General features: G+C 43.2%; 1 protein-coding gene across 6 annotated transcripts in view; it reads left to right on the top strand.

The window, feature by feature from the left end:
• The window catches only part of TRIM2 (tripartite motif containing 2), a 182,520-nt gene that overhangs the window by 80,551 nt on the left and 82,266 nt on the right, over window positions 1-19,703 (top strand). Inside the window, exon 1 of one of the 6 annotated variants that reach the window (XM_077477057.1) lies at window positions 18,769-19,173. The exons of the other annotated variants lie outside the window; for them this stretch is intronic. The gene's annotated coding sequence lies outside the window, so the exon portion shown is untranslated. Of the gene's footprint in view, window positions 1-18,768; window positions 19,174-19,703 lie in introns of those variants that run through there. 6 annotated transcript variants of the gene reach the window in all.

Raw genomic sequence — 19,703 nt, forward strand, 5'->3', positions numbered from 1 at the left:
TATGTATAGATGGAGGTTATATAGTTCCGTGATTATTTTATGTTTTCAAAGCAAAAACATTTAAAATTGCTATGGGCTATTTTACTGTAATTGCAATAAATAATTTAGCATTTGCTGAGCGTGACTTTTAGATATTTCTTCAAGGCTTGTAATCTTTCCTGGATGTTCAGTTTTGTGTTGCCTGCCAATTAAAATGTAGATGTGACCCATTTAAATGAGTTTTCACATTTCTAAGTTCATTTAGTTTCAGTAGATCTCAGCAATGTTCCACGTTACTGATTCTCCAAAAAATGCACCTAGTAAGCACTCTTATGACGAGGGGAATAAAAATGCAGGGAGATTCCAAAAAAGTAGAATATATATATATATTATATATATATATATATATATATATATATATATATATATATATATATATATATATATATATATATATATATATATATATAATGTGTGTGTGTTTTTATTTTTTTTAATTATTGCAAAGATTCTATAGTTAGGCCTAATAATTTGTCATATATAGGTTTACACACCGGTCTGCTAGTCATCATTGATATTTTAGTTTTATGATGGCAAACTTCAGGTCAATACAGTCGTTGTATTGCACTTGAAACAATAAAGCTGAGTATTGTCCATGATGCATTTTTTCTTTTACTTGTTGCATAGAATGAAGTACTCCACATTACAATAGGTGCAGGTTGCTTTTTATCTGTGTGAGATTTTAATGGATTAATGCGGGTACACTGTTTGCAGTGCTTGTTGTTATAAGGCTCGGTTTCCACTAGTGCAACTTGTCATGCGACTTGGGACTGCAAAGTTGCATGACAAATCGTACCCCCATGATTTCCAATGAGTACCATTCTATGTGACTTCAGAGTAGTCTCTGCACTACTTTGGCCCCACTTTGATGCGACTTGAGGTCCATAGACCTCAAGAACACACAGGCATTGCTCCGAGTCCAAGTTGCATCAAAATTGTAGCAAGATCGCACAACTTTCAGGTCGTAATAGTGGAAACCTAGGCTTAAAAGGTTTTGTATCCCAATTAGTCAGAATGAAGATTACGTCCATTGAAATTTGTTGCTAGCACACCAATATATTATTAAAAAGAAAATCAGCTTTGCTGATTGGAGAACCCTATATCCAAATCTTTCCTGGTGTGTCAGACCTATGCAGTAGAGCCACTGCTTTTCTACTCAGGCTGTGGCTGCTTTATAAAAAAATACAAAAAAAAAAACCCCCGCTAGCGATCAAAGCGCCGCTAAACCGTCTGGAGCTTTAGCTCTGTTTTTTAGCGGCGCTTCAGTGTGAAAGGGGTCTAAGTTGTGCCATTCAGGATGAGCTGTGTTCAGTTTTGAATAAGGGTCAGTTCACTTTTTGGAGTGTGTTAGGTTCCGTGTGCTTTATATACCTTTCACATGTGTTTTAGGCTCCTCACTATTGAACTCCTGTATAATGTGTGTTTTTCGTAAAAGCGCATGAAGCAGGACTTTTTTTTATTTTTATTTTATTTTTTTATTTTTATTTTTTTTAAACCATCACACCTAAGACTCCATGCACACAAAAAACCCTAAAACTTTTTTAAAAATACTGGGGAATAAGCAAACGCCCCCTCCCCCTCGTAAACCATAGCAAGTCGGGTGACGCTGCCCCTTGTAACCTAATCAACGTCACAAGGTGGCGGGGGCCACCCAGTGATGTTACTCAGTGGCATCACCCCTTTGTTTATTTAGCAGCAGGAGGTGGCAGAGCTATCAAACAGCGGGAGCATTCGTCATGTGCGGAGCTCCTTTTTATTATTATTATATTATTTTATGAGTAGAGGAACAATGTACTCCATATTCCTCCTCCTCATTCGCATGAGGGGAGGTAGGATCTTGGGGCCCTCCTGTTAAAGGGGGTTTCCAGATTCTGATAGGACATCGCCCTGGGATGTGCGGAACAGGCCCTTCTGATCAACATGGGAAACAGTGCTTTGGGCTCCCCTACCCCAAAGCACCCTCCCTATGTTGAGGGCATGTGGCCTGGAATGGTTGGGGGGGGGGGGGGGCGCTCTTCTTCCTTTCCTGGCCTGCCAGGCTGCATGCTCGGATAGGAGTCTCATATGGATTTGGGGGGGACCACCCCATCCCTAAAAAGAAATTGGGGTGGGGGTTTCGATTAAAATTCATATCAGAACCAAAATGCCTGGTATGGACTCCTCCTCTATTTGTTGAGGACGCTATAGCCAGCTTGCTGACCCGCTCTTTAACAACCAGCTATTCACTGGTTAAGGATACTGACGGCCTCCGCTTAGGGGGAAACTAAAAAACATTGTGCTCCAGTGTTTAGTAGAGCTTAGGAGCTGTCGGCATTTTTTCCGTCAAAACGCTGCTGCTCCAGAGTGCAGTGGCAGTGAGATTTTTTTTTCTTTTCTGCCACTAACCCCACACATATATATATATATATATATATATATATATATATATATATATATATATATATATATATATATATATATATATATATATATATATATATATATATATATATATATATATATATATATATATATATATATATATAATATATAATATATATTATATATATATATATATATATATTTTTTTTCCCAAAATGCACTACAGTCCATTTTAACATGGTTTCCTATAGTACTAGTTCACATCTGTGCAGTTTGTGGCATTGTGTTTTTTGGAAAGGGTTGGGACTTTTTTTTTTTTTTTTTTTCGCACTGCACTGCGTTTGGCATGTGATAGACTTCAATGGAGATGCACCAGAAATGCAAGTAGTGCATTTTTGATGTTTGTTTATTTTTTATTTGTTTGCTAAGCAGGAAGCCAGCGGTCCTGTCCTTGACAACCAATGAGTCATCAGCTGTCAGCGGGGATAGGCGAGAGAGCGCCCCCCTCCTGAACCATACCAGGCCGCATGCCTTCAACATTGGGGGTGGGTGCTTTGGGGCAGGGGGCTCTGCGCCCCCCCCACCCCAAAGCACTTTGCCCCATGTTGATGAGCCAGTGGTTGTCAGTCTGCAGGCAGGGGACTCATCGGAATCTGGAAGCCCCCCTTTAAGATGGGGAGGCCCCGCCGGATCCCAACCCCCCCCCCCCCCCATGTCAATGGGTATTGGGTACATCATACCCCTACCCATTCACCGAAAAAGAAGTGAAATGTAATAAAAACTCAAGAGTTTTTGAAAGTCTCTTTGATAGCTCTGTCTTCTCTGGCCGTCTCTTCCCACTGCCTTCTCCTTGAGCTGATTCTTTCCACTGCTGTCGTCTTCCTCGCCGCTGGTTACCCGCTTAAAAAATGAAAGCGCTGCTCTTGTTCTGTTGATGTCTTCATCCGTTTTGTTGTCGCCCGACTGTTTGTATAGCCATGGGGCGTTGCCATCCGATGACCTCACCCGGAGAGCCCGCCTCTTGTTCAGGTGAGGTCATCGGATGGCCATGCCTCATGGCTATATAAGAGTCGGCAGAGAGCAGGCGACAACAAAACAGATGAAGACATAGACAGAACAGGAGTGGCTTTTTCAAAAGAAAAAAATGTTTGCGGGTAAGTGGCAGCAAGGAAAAAGACAGCGGGAGAGGCAGCTCGAGGAGAAGACGGCGGGAAGAGACAGAAAGAAAATTGTCAAAAAATGGCTCTTGTGTTTAATACATTTCACAGCTTTTTTGGTGAATGGGTAGGGGTACGATGTACCCAATACCCCGACCACCACCGGCTAGGGTTGTCAGGAAGAGGCCCTTGCCTTGTCCCCATCAACATGGGGGCAAGGTGCTTTGAGGTGGGGGGTACAGAGCACCCACCCCCCCAATGTTGAGGGCATGCAGCCGAGTAGGGTCCGGGGAGGGGGGGCGCGCTCGCTCGTCCCCTCCCTTTCCTGACCTGCTGGACGGCATGCTCAGATAAGGGTCTAGTATGGATTGTGGGGGGGGGGAGGGTTGTTTCCTACTGCGCATGCACAAGTCATCCGGTGCTTTCGGAATGGTCCTATCATCATCTGGGACGCACAGGTCCCAGAAGGCAGCGGTGGGAAGGAGGAGGGCTGGATGCAACTGCTGAAGTGACGTGCCTCACTGCAGCAACAGAGGAAAGAAGTCCTGAAGAAAAAATGCTAAAAAGGAAAAAAAATATCCAAAACCGAGGAATGTTTGAGACAAAACTCTCTTTTTGCATGGAAATCTGCTTTTACGTGCAGTTTCATTAGTTCAGATTAATTTGTCCACACATGAATTAATTAGTTAATGGTATCTAATGAAATTAATTGCAACAGTTTTTATACAGCGTAGCTTCTGGAAGAAGGAGTAGACATAATTGTGATGGAGAATTACTGCTTGTAGCACACAGTTAAGCCTCGTACACACGATCGGATTTTCAGCAGGGAATTGTGTGATGACAGACTGTTTGCCTAAAATCCGACCATTAGTACAAATCTTGGATGACAGGCTAGTAAATTTTCACCGGGCAACGATCTGTTGTCAGATTTTCCTATCGTGTGTACACAAATCCGTCACACAAGTCCAAAGTACAAACACGCATGCTCGGAATCAATGCTCACCAAACACGACGTTAGCAGAAGGAGCCCAAAGGGTGGCGCTCAAAAGCGGAAATTTCTTGTAGTATGTCACTACATTTGTGTTTGTTGCCCGACAATTGTGTACCATTAGTATGCAAGACAGGTTCCTGGCACACGCCCTTCGGACAAAAGTCTGGCGCTTTGTCTGCGGAAAATCGATGGTGTGTACGATGCATTACTTTGTCTGTTCTTATAAATTATTTTAAATTGTTGCTCCCAAGAATGGAGACTGGATCCTTTGATAAATGGCTAAACAGTAGAAGGTAGCCAGCACATACCTTTTTGCAATAAATAAGGCGTTAACCTCTTCAGGTCTGGATGGTTTACCATCCTTCATGACCAGGCCATTTTTTGCGATACGGCACTGCGCTATTTTAACTGACAATTGTCGTGAGACACTGTACCCAAATAAAATTGATAGCCTTTTTTCCCCACAAATAGAGCTTTCTTTTGGTGGTATTTGATCAACTCTGCAGTTTAAAAAAAAAAAAAAAAAAATGTTTGGGTTATAAACAAAAAAAACGGACAATTTCGAAAAAATATTTTTTATATTTTTTACTTTCTGCTATAAACGTATCCAATAAAAAAAATGTAAAAAAAAAAATCTAAATGTTTCATCAGTTTAGGCCAATATGTATTCTGCTACATTTCTGGTGAAAAAATTCCCAATAAGCGTATATTGATTGGTTTGCGCAAAAGTTACAGCGTCTACAAACTATGGTGTATATATCTATGGAATATTAAAAATTTTCTATCTATCTCAGGGGCGATCAAAGAGTTAAATGTGTTCCCTGGAAGTGCTTGATAACTATGGGGGAGGTGCTTTGACTGTGGGAAGACAGAGATTCGTGTTCCTGCTTGGCAGAAATGCAAGATCTCCATCTTCTCTGACAGAACAGCGTTCTTCCTTGTTTACATAGGCAGACTGCCATTCTGCCTCTCTTGGTAACGATTGCCGGGTCCCGGTGAACATCGAGTCCACCAGACCCACTGGCTCCCACTGTGCCCAATCACAGCAGGAGTGGGTCGCCGGCAGCACGTGTGCCAGACCAGGAAATCGAGATCGCGTACAGGTACGTGATTTTGCACTGAAGGGCTGACCTGCTGCTTTAAATGTAGGCGGGGATGGGGCAGGTAAGAAGTGGTTAAACAGCTTATTTATTTTTTCATAACCCTTTTAAATATAAATTCCCCTTATTTTGACCTTCTGTCCTGTGATATTCTTGTCCCATAACATTTCCTTTCTCTCATACTTGTTATGTTAGCTGTGACAGTTGGTGTCTGACACTGAAGGACAATCTACCATTGTGCTCTCCAGCAGAAGGACCAATATTCTGTTATGTGAAAGCAAGATAGCATAAAACATAGAAGCGTTATTTATAAGTAAGACTCTGAACACGCATATAAAGGTGAAGTAAAATAGAAGTATATGACTATTGTTGTAATAAAAGTGAAAATAATCATTCTGCCTGTCTGTGTGTCTTTCTATTAGTATTTAGGCACTTTAGTTAAGTATGCAATAACTATGCTACAGTGTCAGTGTTTTAAAATGGCAAGGGTGAGGGCATCAGTAGAATTTGGAAGGCTGTTCTGAGAGTAGTCATATACAGTATAGACTATCAATTTTGCCAATTTCATCAATCACAAATTCTTGGTTGTCTCTAGACAACAAATAATAACATTGCAAGTTGTCTGTTCTTGACTTAAAGCGGAGGTCCACCCTAAAATGGACCTTCCGCTCATCGGAATCCTCCCCCCCTCCGGCGCCACAATTGGCACCTTTCAGGGGGGAGGGGGGTGCAGTTACCTGGATAATCCAGGCAACTGCACCCACTTCTGGGCTAGCTCTCTGCGGAAAGGGGCGTAGATTATGCCCCCTTCTGCAAGTGCCCCGCTGCCTGCTGGGAAACACACAGATCCCAGAGGCAGCGGGGACCGTCCTCATTGCGCAGCGCGGCTCGCGCATGCGCAGTAGGGAATCGGGAAATGAAGCCGAAAGGCTCCATTTCCTGATTCCCATACCCAAGATGGCGGCGGCAGCACTCGAGTGACGATCTAGAGATCGGCTTCGGGTGCCGACATCGCGGGCGCACTGGACAGGTAAGTGTCACTATTTTAAAAGTCAGCAGCTGCAGTATTTGTAGCTGCTGACTTTAAAAAAAATAAAAAAACGCGGAGTCCCGGCGGACTCCCGCTTTAAAATTACACGTTTAAATATATCTTCAAATAATTACACAATTTAAATCGGAACTGCAGTCATATTTTCAACGTTCCATCTATTGAATCTTCTGCCCTTGTTTTAACTTTGGATAGTAAAACATTTTTCCCTAATCGTCTTCCAGGATTTCAGGACAGCACCTAAGAGAGAGGCTCTTCCCACTTGCCAACAGGAAACACATTTTCCACCGAACTTTAACCACTAGAGATCCGCGCTATAGCCAAATGACGGCTACAACGCGGACCTCCTGTGCCGAGACTACGTCTATTGACGTCGTCCCGTGCACGAGCGGCCTGTCTAGGAGACTCGCCTGATCACGGATCCGAGCAAGGGGTCGATCCCGACCCCTTACCATGTGATCAGCTGTCAGCCAATGACAGCTGATCATGTGATGCAACGGAGCCGGTAATCGGCTACTGGTAAGCTGTGATCGGGACATCAATCGGCTTACCAGTGCCCACCTGCCCCCCTCAGGAATAAATAAGTGCCCCCCGTCAGTGCCACCCAGCAGTGCCCACAGTGCCACCCACAATCTGCCTCAACGGTGCTGCACCCCAGTGCCACATATCCGTGCCCATCAGTGTCATCTATCAGTGCCCAGCAGTGCCACCTATCAGTGCCCATCAGTCCCATCTATCAGTGGTACCTATCAGTGCCCTTTAGTGCCACCCATCCGTGCCATCTTATCTGTGCCCATCTTTGCTGATCAGTGCCGCCTTATCTGTGCCCATCAGTACTGCCTTATCTGTGCCCATCAGTACTGCCTTATCTGTGCCTATCAGTGCCACCTTATCTGTGCCTATTAGTGCCGCCTTAACTATGCCTATCAGTGCAGCCTCATCAGCGGACTTTAATGAAGGAGAAAAATGACCTGTTTGCAAAATTTTATAACAAACTATTAAACATGATTTATTTTTATTTTTTATTTTGCATCTTTTTTTGTTTAGCAAAAAATAAAACTCCCAGCTGTAATTAAATACCACCAAAAGAAAGCTCTATTTGTGGGGAAAAAATGATAAAAATTTAATTTAGGTACGGTGTTGTATGCCCGCGCAATTGTCATTCAAAGTGCTTCAGCGCTGAAAGCTGAAAATTGGTCTGGGCAGGAGGGGGGTTTAAGTGCCCAGTAAGCAAGTGGTTAAAAGGAGGCCCCTTCCCACATGTTGCAAGTTTTTGTGTTTCTTCCAGCAGGGGACATTTAGTGGGGGGTCAGGAACTCTTGGGTGCTGTCCTGAGAGTCCAGGCTTCCTGCTCCACCGTTTTTTTTTGTTTTTTGTTTTTTTACCTCCCAGAGAGCTTGTATCTCCCATTCCACAAAGCGCCGCTGGGTGGGCTCCTTCTGCCTCTTTAAAGTGCTCGGGGAGAGCCGGTACTGCTGCAGGCGCCACACATCTCCCGCAATTATTTTCCCTTCAGAGACAACAGTTTTCAGGGGATAGACGCCTTGGAGCACACTTGGAATTTTCACCTGGGGTACGCCTTTCCCCCCAGTCCAACTGATTCCACTGGTATTGAGAAAAATACAGAAGAAAAGAGTATCGCTAATGCTGCGTACACACGACCGGACTTTTCGAGGGACTAGGTCCGACGGTATTCCGACTGACTTTTGGTGGAGTTCCGACGGACTTTCGAATGAACAGACTTGGCCACACACAATCACACCAAAGTCCAACGAATTTGAACGTGATGACGTATGACTGGACTAGAATAAGATAATAAATAAAAATTTCAAACATGTTCTATTTCTAAAGTCCCCCAGATTTTTGGCAAGCATAGGTCCGATGGAGCCCACACAAGATCGAATTGTCCAGACTCGTTCCGTCGGACCTTTGCTGTCAAAAAGTCTGGTCGTGTGTACACGGCATAATTCTGTTTACTCCATTCTGGCCAAAGAGAGCTTTGTTTGCCACCACTCTGCAAATGGCAGTCAAACCATTTTGGCAGCTTCCTCTCAGACAGGATTTGCTTCTACGAGGCGCAGTGCATCACCCGGATGTAGCCAGGTTAAGCCTCACTGCCTGGTATCTGAGGAGCACATGCTAAAGACTTGGGTTTGTCAGAACCTTTTAATAACCACTTTACTTTCCAGTAGGAAGAAATTAACTAGAGCTATTTATGCCAAGGTGTGGAAGGTCTACATTTCTTGGTGCCGTTCAGCAAATAGAGCTGTGGAAGACATTGTCTCAATATTAGAATTCTTACAAAAGGGTTCAGTCGGCACTCTTAAAGTGCAAGTGGCCGCATTGGGGTTTTTTCTTGAGATCAATTTCTTCAGAAACTTTGGTTGCAGGTTTTTTCAAGGCACTTGCCAGATCCAGACCAGCTCAAGTTGCAATCCCATCTGCAAGACGAATCAGTGAACTGCACGTGCTATCAGTTAAAGAACCCTTTTTTTTTTTTTTTTTGTTCATTTATCCAGATATGAGTGTACTTAAGACCGATCCCAGGCTTTTTGCCAAAAGTAGTGACATTTCAGAACCACTCGCAGGAGATCATCCTGCTAACCTTTTGCTCAAACCCTTCAGGAGAAAAGGAAGGTCAGTTTCACAACCTGGATGTGAGACGAACCCCATTACATTACTTGAAAGGAACGAAAGATTTCAGGTCCTCGGACTCTTTGTTCTTTTTTTCTGGAAACAAAAAAGGCCACCAAGCATGGAAGAGGTCAATTGCTAGATGGCTTAAATCAGCTATTTTTGTAGCCTACTCTCAGATGGGTCTATCTCCCCCGCTGGGAATTGGAGCTCACTCTACAAGTGCTCAAGCCATTACATGGGCAGAAAAAGCTGGTGCCACCCCAGATCAAATTTGTAAGGCAGCCACGTGGTCAAGTTAGGCCGCGTACACACGCGGGGACTGTTCTCCCAACTTTGTCCGTCAAACAGTTTCAGCGGACAGTCCGCTCAAAATTAGCATGGACGGACTTGCCCACACACGACGAACAGTCCGCTGAAACCGTGCGCGATGACGTGAACGGCACGTACGACGGGACTAGAAAACGACGTCCTATACACTGCAATGCAAACTTCGGCGTGTAAATCCTTTCTGAGCATGCGCGGAACTTAGTTTGACGAACAAGCCTACACACGAGGGGACTGTTCGCTGAAACAAAGTTTCAGCGGACAGTTTTTCGGAATTTCCGAAAAACTTTGTTCAGCAGACTGTCCGCTGAAACTGTCCGCTGAAAGCCCACACACGAGCGGACTGTCCGCCGAAACACTGTTCAGCGGACAAAGTTGAGCGAACAGTCCCCGCGTGTGTACGCGGCCTTACTTAACGTTTATCCGTCATTACAGACTGGATCTTCTGTCAGCAGGTCACCAGGCTTTTGTCAGAAAGCTCCTGCAGGCTGTGGTCCCTCCCTAGGGGGTAAGTCTCTCTTTACCCTCTCAGGTGCTGTCCTGAAAGATATTTAGGGAAAATTCAAGTTATACTTACCGGTAACTTTGTTTTCCAGGAGTCTTTCAGGACGGCAACAACCCGCCCTTTTGTTTTTTTGTATGCTGTGACTAACCACATTATGATTGTGTTCCCACTTGGGACCGGAGGTTCACTGCTATTACTACTACTGTTAATATTACTACTACTACTACAACTACTACTACTTTTTAAAGTTCGGTGGAAGATGTGTTTCCTGTTGGCAAGTGTGAGGAGCCACTCTCTCAGGTGCTTTCTTGAAAGACTCCTGGAAAACTAGTTACTGGTAAGTCTAACTTGAATTTTTTTCCTGCCAGTAAATGCCTTTTATATACAGCCCACTTCCTGTTTCTTGTCTGTTAAAAAAAAAAGAAAAAAAAAAGCCTAGGCTTATGACATCATGCACAGCTTCCGCTCTTTGTCCATAATAGGGCCAATCAGAGCTGGAGGTGTGCCTCTGTGTAAATCCAGGAAGTGAACAGGCAGCAGCTTCAGCTGCCCACAGTTAAAATTTGGTAAGTACAGAATCACAGTATATGCAAAATAATAAAAAATAAAATATGCAAAGTGGTTGGCGACTGCAGTTCCTCTTTAATATCTCCTTAGGTATTTATAACAAGTGCATCCGATTTGATTTGCTCCTAAACCAGAGTAGGGGTTACATCACCTCAAGAGCACTCTATATGTTGGATGTCTCATTTTATTTCATTGAAGAATTTCATCCATCAATATTACGTTTTGGTCTCATTAAAATAACAGACAATAAGTGGTTGCTTGATAAATTAGTAATGAGTCTATCAGTGTAACTGTGCTTCAGATTTTACCATGTCCATATTATGTGTGTGTAAATGTTCCCCTGATAATGGGTTACTATGTGCGAGAAGCATACAGTACATAATAATAAAATTAGAATTTTTTAAATTTGCGTTTAGATTATGTATATAGTGTGTGTGTGTGTGTGTGTGTGTGTGTGTGTGTATATATATATATATATATATATATATATATATATATATATATATATATATATATATATATATATATATATATATATATATATATATATCTATCGCATACCATATACATAATCTTTATATCTATATATTATAAAGTTTTTTTGTTTTTCCATAAAGATTTTTATTTTAAGAGGGGAAAAAAAAAAAAACATACAGAGACTTGGTGCAGTAGTCATATGGTTAAAAAATGGGTAAAACATATTTGTGTTACAAGTGAGAGTCATGTAGTAATGCATAAACCTTGAGAGTAGTGGTCCATTTGCAAATCATTCTACAGGTTAATGTGGACAACAGCTATGAGTAGCAAGCAGCTCAAACAAAAAAGGTAATTTTAAAGTCAATTTGTCTATGTATAAATTTGTCCAGATTAGCGATTTTCTAGGGGGTAGGTGGGTGTAGAGGAATTGGTTATGATGTGGGTTGATGTGTATGGTATGGTTGGTATGATGTGGGTTAGAGCCATCACCGGGGTATATTCATAGTATGTTGGGATTATGGTAAATGCAGTGGAATGGGCTTAAGTGGTGTATGCGTGATGTCCTGTTTTGAGAGAGGCTTGACTAGGGGGGAGTGGGGGGATGAAAACATGAGGTAGGGCAGTTTAGGGTGTGGAAGTGGGGGGCAAAGTGAAAGAAGGGGGGATGGGAAGGGTGTTGGCCATCTCCTACTTTCCTCTCTTTTAGCTAGTCAAATATGTCACTCCTAAGAGTTCATAAATGTCTGAGGGGGGCGGGCCTCAGTGGAAAGGAGTCAAGGGAACAGATTATGTGGCATAAGGGGGGGGGGGGGTATTAAAATTATTGGGCATCAATAAGTTGAGTAGTGTAATATTATGATTGCTTGGGCAACCGAGAGAATTCTGTGGTCTACTTAAAGGGTTTCCAGCAAACCCATTTAATTCCAAATTTTTTGAGTGTGTCTCGTGCAACGTGAATTAACTTTTCCATTTCCGCTACCTTGTCTAGTCCTTGATTGGGGGGTGGTAGAGCCCCAGTGTATTGGCATGAGTTTAGCTGCGTTAATCAGATGCATGGTAAGTTGTTTATGGTAGGTTTTATGTGGAATGGGTGAGTGGTGTAGTAGGGATTAAGCCCAGGGGTAATGCAGGGTCATAAATTGTTACTTTAAAAGTTATGCATAAAACGTCCTGCCGTGAGTTTTGGGCAGGACCACTAAATGTGTAGTAGTGTGCCTCGGTCCATTTGGCATTTCCAGCAAGATTCGGGGTACGTTGGGTTGATATTGTGCAAAAGGAATGGGGTACGGTGCCAGCGAGATTGTATTTTGTATCCATTCCAAGACAGAGTTTAATTTGGCACAATGTCTGATGAGGTAATTGTAAGTTGCATTGCGGAAGAATGGGACTTAGGCTGTGTTGGGGCTGTAAATGTTAGCCAGTGTGATGGGTCTGTCTTTTAGAGTGCCCTTCAAAAAAATGTACCTACCTTGCTCATCGATGAGAGCGTCTGATATTTGGATGGGTGTGTTTTTGGAGATTAGTATAGAAACTCTGTTCGATTTAGAGATTGGAGAGGTAGCGTGAAAGCTTTGGGGATAGTTGTGGTTTTCAAATTCGGAAGTGTAAGGCCGCGTACACACGGGCGGACTGTCTGACGGACTTGGTCCGCTGAAACGTGTTTCAGCGGACAGTCCGCTCGTGTGTGGGCTTCAGTGGACTTTTTCAGCGGACAGTCTGGCGGACTAAGTCTTTCGGAATTTCCGTAATATTGTCCGTCCAACTTTGGTTTCAGCGGACAGTCCGCTCGTGAGTAGGCAAGTTGGACGGACTAAGTATGGCGCATGCTCAGAAAGGATTTACACGGCCGAAGGTTGCATTGCAGTGTATTGGACGTCGTATTTCTAGTCCCGTCGTACGTGCTGTACACGTCATCGCGCAAGCTTTCAGCGGACTGTCTGTTCATCGTGTGTGGTCAAGTCTGTTCATTCAAAAGTAGGACGGACTGTCTGTCGGATTGTCTGACGGACTCAGTTGGCCCGTGTGTACGCGGCCTAAGAAGGCGATCTCTGCTTTAAAGAGGAAGTAAACCCTGATGAGTTTACTTCCTCTTTCATTCCCTGCAAAGGCAAAGCATAATGGACTACTATGCATCGCCGTAGACAGCGGTGCCCGTTTTTGGGCAAATATCTCCTAAACCATATAGGTTTAGGAGATATTGCTTGGACCTACAGGTAAGCCTTAATCTAGGTTTACTTGTAGGTCAAAGTGGTTTGTAAGGGTTTACAACCACTTTAATGCTATGTAGATAGGAAAGGGTTTGTGAACGTTTCCTAGGTATAGGCCCTTTGTGTTTTTAAAGAGATTATTTCAAGGGTTGAGTTGTTATTAAGGGGTGGGAGGAGGGAAAGAGCTGTGAGTAAGAGGCTAGGAAAAGGGGCCCGGGTGCTGAATAAAGTGCAACAACATGGTTGTAAGGGATTGGGTCCAAATTTTTGGTTCGTGAGTCAAGTTCCAACAGATCAGCAGTGCAGTAGAGTCCAGAGGTGTTTTTGATGGTTATGCTGGTTCATGCTATGGTTATGATGTTGTGCTCTTTATCTCTTGGTTTTGTGATAAGTGTTTCCTATTCTTTTTTTTCCCTGTCTTTTGTTCTTTGAAATCGTTGTTTGGTGAGGGAATGTGCATGGCATATGTCATGTAGGATGGATGGAATTATAAGAATGACAGTACCTTTTTAGGAGTGGCGTGCTCTGCAGTGCACTGGCGATGTAGTAAGCCTGTTATTTTTCGGGCTGCCGAGTACTTTCGTTAGCAATGATGGTGGCCGTGGAGACATTCAATGCTGAAGTCGTCTGCTTTGCTGATACCTTCCATGGAGGTGACTTTGTCTCTCCTCAGTGGCGGTATGTGGAAATCATCATTATACAGTCCGTCAGTCCTATTAATGGAATGTTTAGAGCAGTGCAGAAGTGTTTCAGGTCTTTGGGCACTCTGAGATTGGCCGTGTGCCCTTGGGCTGTAGCTGGCAGGCAGAAAGGGAATTTCCAGAGGTATGTTATCGATCTTGCCTGCAGTTCATCAAGTAGCGGCCTTATTTCCCTTCTGCTTTGCAGTGTGGTGATCGATCTTCACCTCTGTGCCTTGGAATGCCAGGTAAGTGCAGCTTCTGGCTTTGCGGAGGATGCCTTCCTTTAAGGGGAAATCCAAAAGGCAACATACCACGTCCCTTGGTGGGTCTGTGTCTCTTCCCCTCGGGCGCAGTGCTCTGTGTAAGCAATCCATAATGATCAGGGTGGCAGGGGGTCTCCTGAGGAGATTGTTAAAGATGGCGTTCGCTGATTGTGAGAGTTGGCTGAAATCAATAGATTCAGGGAGAACTCTTACCCTGAGGTTGCGGCCTCTTCCCCGATTGTCCAGATCTTCCATGTGGCGGTTAATTTCACGTAGGTGTATGGCATGTGATTCTGTCACTTGTTGTACTTTGCAGAGTAAGGCATCATGGCGGTCCTGTGTAAATTCTACTTCCTCTACCCTCAGCGAGGTGGCCTGTATGTCTGAACGTAGGTCAGATATAGCTGCTGACAGGGTATTCTTTATGTCTGCCACTACTGTACAGCGATTATTCAGGTTTAGGGCTAGAGCGTAATGCAAATTCCTGTCTGGGGAGCGGGACTGGCGAGACGCGGTCTGTGATGTGGGCATAGTGTCCTTTAAAGCCCCGTACACACTATCAGATTGCTGAGTTTTTCCTTCAGATTTACCAAAACCATATAATATGAGGTCAAACCTTAGGAGTTTGTGTGTATGCAATCAGGCAGGCCCTTCTACTACATGGTTTTGGTAAATCTGAAGGAAAAACTCAGCAGGCAATCTGATAGTGTGTACGGGGCTTAAGCCTCATCCGGAATATCTCGGGTATGTGTCAGCTAAGCTGCATGTCAAGGTCTTGGAGACCGGGATCTCATCACCGAAACACTCCGGGATGTTCTCTCCATTTTTGGCTGGGCTATAGACGCTGGGGCATTTTGCAAGACCTCAGGGAACGTCAACACCGAGACTAAACGTTGATCTTATAACTGAACCAAGCCACGCCTCTATATTGTTTTATTTAATGTGTTAATTTGTGCAGAGCCAATATACACCTTAGGAAGTTACAGAGGATATGCAGTTTACAGTAAGCTTTATTTGTCTGCAGACAGGGAAGTGCTGGAACACCTAAAGTCAGAGGCTTACCGGGTAGAGAAGGAAAAGTCCAATATTAGACTTCATTCACACTTGGGATGCTTTTGCATCTGCTGAAAAAATACCCTATGTCTCATTTGGTGGGTAGCATCGCCGCTAAACGTGACCCATTCAATGAACAGAGCCACATTGCAACCGCATGTATATGGTTGCGTGTGAACTGATGCAGGCTTGGTCAGGATTAAAACTTGCAGTGAAGAGGCGGCATATGACCTCTCAGCTATCTGTCAATTGCCCTCTGAAAAGCGATAAATCATGGATTGCTTTTCAAAGAAGCAGCTAGGGCTACTGCAAATGTGAACAACCTCTTAAAGACCTGTCCGGAACTGACAGGTATTTTTAAGGCCTCGTTTACATTAGGGCACCAGGTGCTGTGTACAGGCAGCCGATGTAAGTCTATGGAGACACAGTGGCTGTGTGGACACTACCTCTCAAACTAATTTGCATTGTGGCTGCGAGATGGCAGCCTTGAACATACGCTGTCTGCATTCGGGCCACAAAAAATACTGCAATACTGTTATTTTAAGGTTCAAGTTACTAAGCCATAATGGAAAAACATCTTGCAATTTTTGTTTTTGTTTTGTTTTTCTGGTGTAATCTTGAAAAAAGCTTTTAGCTTTGGGTACAATGGGGAAGGGTAGAAAACCGTTTGCTGGGGAAATTTCCCATTCATTTCCTGTCCTGGAGAAGCCATACAGAATTGTGATTACAGTAGTCAGTGCAAACTTTGTGGAGGAAGCTACTGACCAGAGCCTCAGCAGAATCGCCCAGGTATAACGAGGCATATTCATCTCCCGATTGGCAGTTGGGTCTGTATACAGTACATGCTTGCCATTATCCTTGTACCTGGCACATATGGACTTCTACAATTCTAAGTTGAAAACTTTAGCGCCCGTTAACACTTGTGCGTTGTTACAAAGCACCTGCTCTATGAGTGGTGCCATTCATTGGGTGTGGCACCCCAACAAACAGTACAGTAGAGTGCATCTTTGTAGCAGCGCATCACAGATTTGCTGTTAGAAAAAGGATTGTGTGTTCTTTGATCTGTCATAGTGTGTTAGCAGGCCATAACTGATATCGGTGCACAAAATGGCACTCATTTAATGTCCTGCAACACATCGCTGAAATGTGAATCGGTTCTAAAAGGCATTATTTTTACCTGTTAATGTAGAATTCAGCTTAACCCCAACTACTCTTAAAACTGTCCCCTTCCCACTCTTGGCACCGGTGTAAGTTAGATGTATATATGTACCTATTTTCAGGTGTAGTGTCCAGAAAAACATTATTTTGTATGTGCTCTTGCAGTGACCGGTGTTGATAAAGTGCGGAAGAATGCAGGTCACTGCATGTTGTGTGAATGAGCTCTCGCAAGTTTGGATCCTAGTCTGAACCCACCTGAGCAAGCCCATCTGGAAGCGGTCACCTTTAGTGAGTCAATCATCTATACACGCCCTTTGTATACATGCGGCTATAGGGTGGGGAATGCCCCAGCCACAGGCGATTGGCACAATACATTGACAGCTTCCTGGCAGGCTTGCTCAGATGGACTCGGACTTGGATCAGAGCATATCCAAGCTGATCCATATTAAGGGGCCTAGGTTTTTAATAATCACCATAATGATGTGTAAATATGTTGCAGCGTGTTAATATGCAGCATGCCCGCATTTTTTTTTTACATGGAAAAGAAGCAAGCACTTGGAGAAAAGGGAAAAAGGGAATTTTATAAATAAGCCATACTGTAAAATGAAATAAATCGTATACAAATTGTATAATGTAACAGGTGTGACCTAGGCAGGCCATAAATGACATAAATGATAAATGAAAGAAATCGCTTGATTACCCCGTCAACACATTCAGTGTTGATGGGGGGGGGGGGGGGGGTGCCTACCATAGCGCTATGGTGTTCTGCCAGTTTACACCTAGACAGGCTGGTTTTTCCCAAGTCTATCATAGTAGGTGAGGTTGAAAAAAGACACAAATCAAATGGATTAACTTGAGTACAATCATCCTGCTCTTACATGGATCAAAATTCAGCTGGTCTCTGCTGATCTGGCTGAAGTTTTGATCCACTTATGGCCGGCTTTACCCAATACACATAAATGACAGTCCAAAAAGAACTAAAGGCCACATAGTGGCCTTTCCTAGCAGTAAATGGGGTCTCCTGTAAGAATTTGGTCATGTATTTGTCAGTCAGGATTGGGGGAAGAGCCCCAGTAAGCACTGTTTGGGGTGCAAGGTCAGTGGAGAGCCCATCTGGTCATGCAGGAACCACACCACCTGAAGCCAGAAACCTTGAATTTTAGGGTAGGCCCATAGGAGATGGTAGAAGGTACCAGTTGCTTGTAAAGACATTGGACATTGCGGGCTAAGTTTGGGTCCATATTTGGAGATGTGAACGGGGATCAAATAAGCTCTATGCAGGAAATAAGCATGCATTTTAACGCAATGCACATGGATGCTTGTAATGCAACCGAAAGAAATAAAAAAATAATTGTTAGTATTGTGATCCGTTTTAGAGACCTGTCGCTTAACAAATGACGTTAAAATGCTTGCCAACACGCATAAAAATTCAACACTATACAGCAGAAAACACTTGCTAAAGCACATCAACATGCATGCATTTTCAATGCATTATGGTACGTTTTTATGTGCAGTATGTTGTGAATGGACCCTAAAATGTAATGTAATACACTAATCTATACCATATTGATATGTAAAATATATATAGAACACCTCTCACATTTTGCTGGTCTAGGGCCCTGGATTGAAACATTAACAAAAATCCATCCTTTTAAAAGCTCAGCTGTACTTGAGATTTATAATCTCTTAATAGTTTGAGATTAATCCATTTTTGACAATTGCCTCATTTTGATTACATTGAAATTGGCGAACTGCAAGTGGAACAGCTGTCAGGAACAGATTCATTCTCTGTGATTAAAATCTCATGTGGCATTGACCAGGATCTCGGGAGCAAATGACCCAGTGAAATGTCATTTTATTTTATTTTTCGAAATTTCTGCGATTTACTTTTGCTTGAAATCAGTCACATGTATAAAGGCTGTTTTTAATACGTGTCTGAATTTTTAAACAACCCATTTCGTATATGACAAATAATGGCTAAAAATCTCCTTTCCGGTCTTGATTTTGAGTGTGGTTATTGTCTCTTGACTCAGCTCATTCTGTTAATCTTGTAATCGCTCCTGAACCCACCCACCTCCTCCTCTCCTTTCACTAGCCCACTCTTCCCTTTTTAAACAGCTGATTGATGCTGTAAGGGTGGAAAAAAAAAAAAAAAAAGCAAAGCTCTTCCCTGCTCACTGCTGCATCCCAATCCCATAATGCTTTGCATCGCTTGCTGCAGTCTTTCAGTACCAGCGTACGAAGGAAAAAAGATACAGTGAATAAAAATTGATGTTGCTGATTTTTACCAGGGGATCTACAAAGCAATTGACCCACAAGGTGTTTGCTCATCACCTAATTATGGACCATCGCTGCTTGCCTTGATTTTTTTTTTTTCCCCTTTTTGTATGTGACTCCTGGACCAGGGATACTGCCTTCCTCTTTGATGCATGTTCATGACAAATGGCTTTGATGCTGTGACTTACTTTCCATGCCTCTCCCTGCTCTTGTCTGGATGTACCAGGAATAGTTATGCTTTATCTACTGGGATTTCCTCTTGCTCATATCTACAATAGAATCCCTGCTTTGGCTGGTTGCTGATTTTTGTTTCTCGTCGACGATGGGTATGTAATATTGTGGAGGTGACTTTGCAGTTTCATAGCACTCTGATTTATTTTATTTTTTGTGTGTATGGGTTTGATTCGTCATTCTGGCACAGCAGCCTGTAGATGCAAGTGGTTGCAGAGTCATCGTAATTTATTGAATTATAACATAGATCATGTTATACATTACAAAGTAATCTGATATTATTATAATCTACATGTTTTATTGTGTACTAAAATAATCATAAAAACGGCCTTCCCTAGAGATTGTCGCCCCCTACCCCTCCCCGTCTCCCTCTTTTAATTGCCTGTCTTGAAGCTGGAAGCACAGGGGACTCTTGGAAGCCTGTGCATTCACAATAGGTTGTTGGATGAATGGAGATAACAACCCCCTGACCTTGGTAGCCTGACTCAGTAAAGTGCTTGGGTGGGAAGCAGCTGGCAAGGCAAGAATTACATGCTCTTGGCAGCTAACCTGCATTCTCCGAGATGCCGGTGGAATTTATTGGGGTTTATGCTTGTGTTGCATAATGACTTTTATTTAAACTGAT

Source organism: Lithobates pipiens, unplaced genomic scaffold, assembly GCF_037356315.1.
Source record: "Lithobates pipiens isolate NorthernLeopardFrog02 unplaced genomic scaffold, aLitPip1_a1.2 Scaffold_13, whole genome shotgun sequence".
Taxonomy (NCBI): domain Eukaryota; kingdom Metazoa; phylum Chordata; class Amphibia; order Anura; family Ranidae; genus Lithobates; species Lithobates pipiens.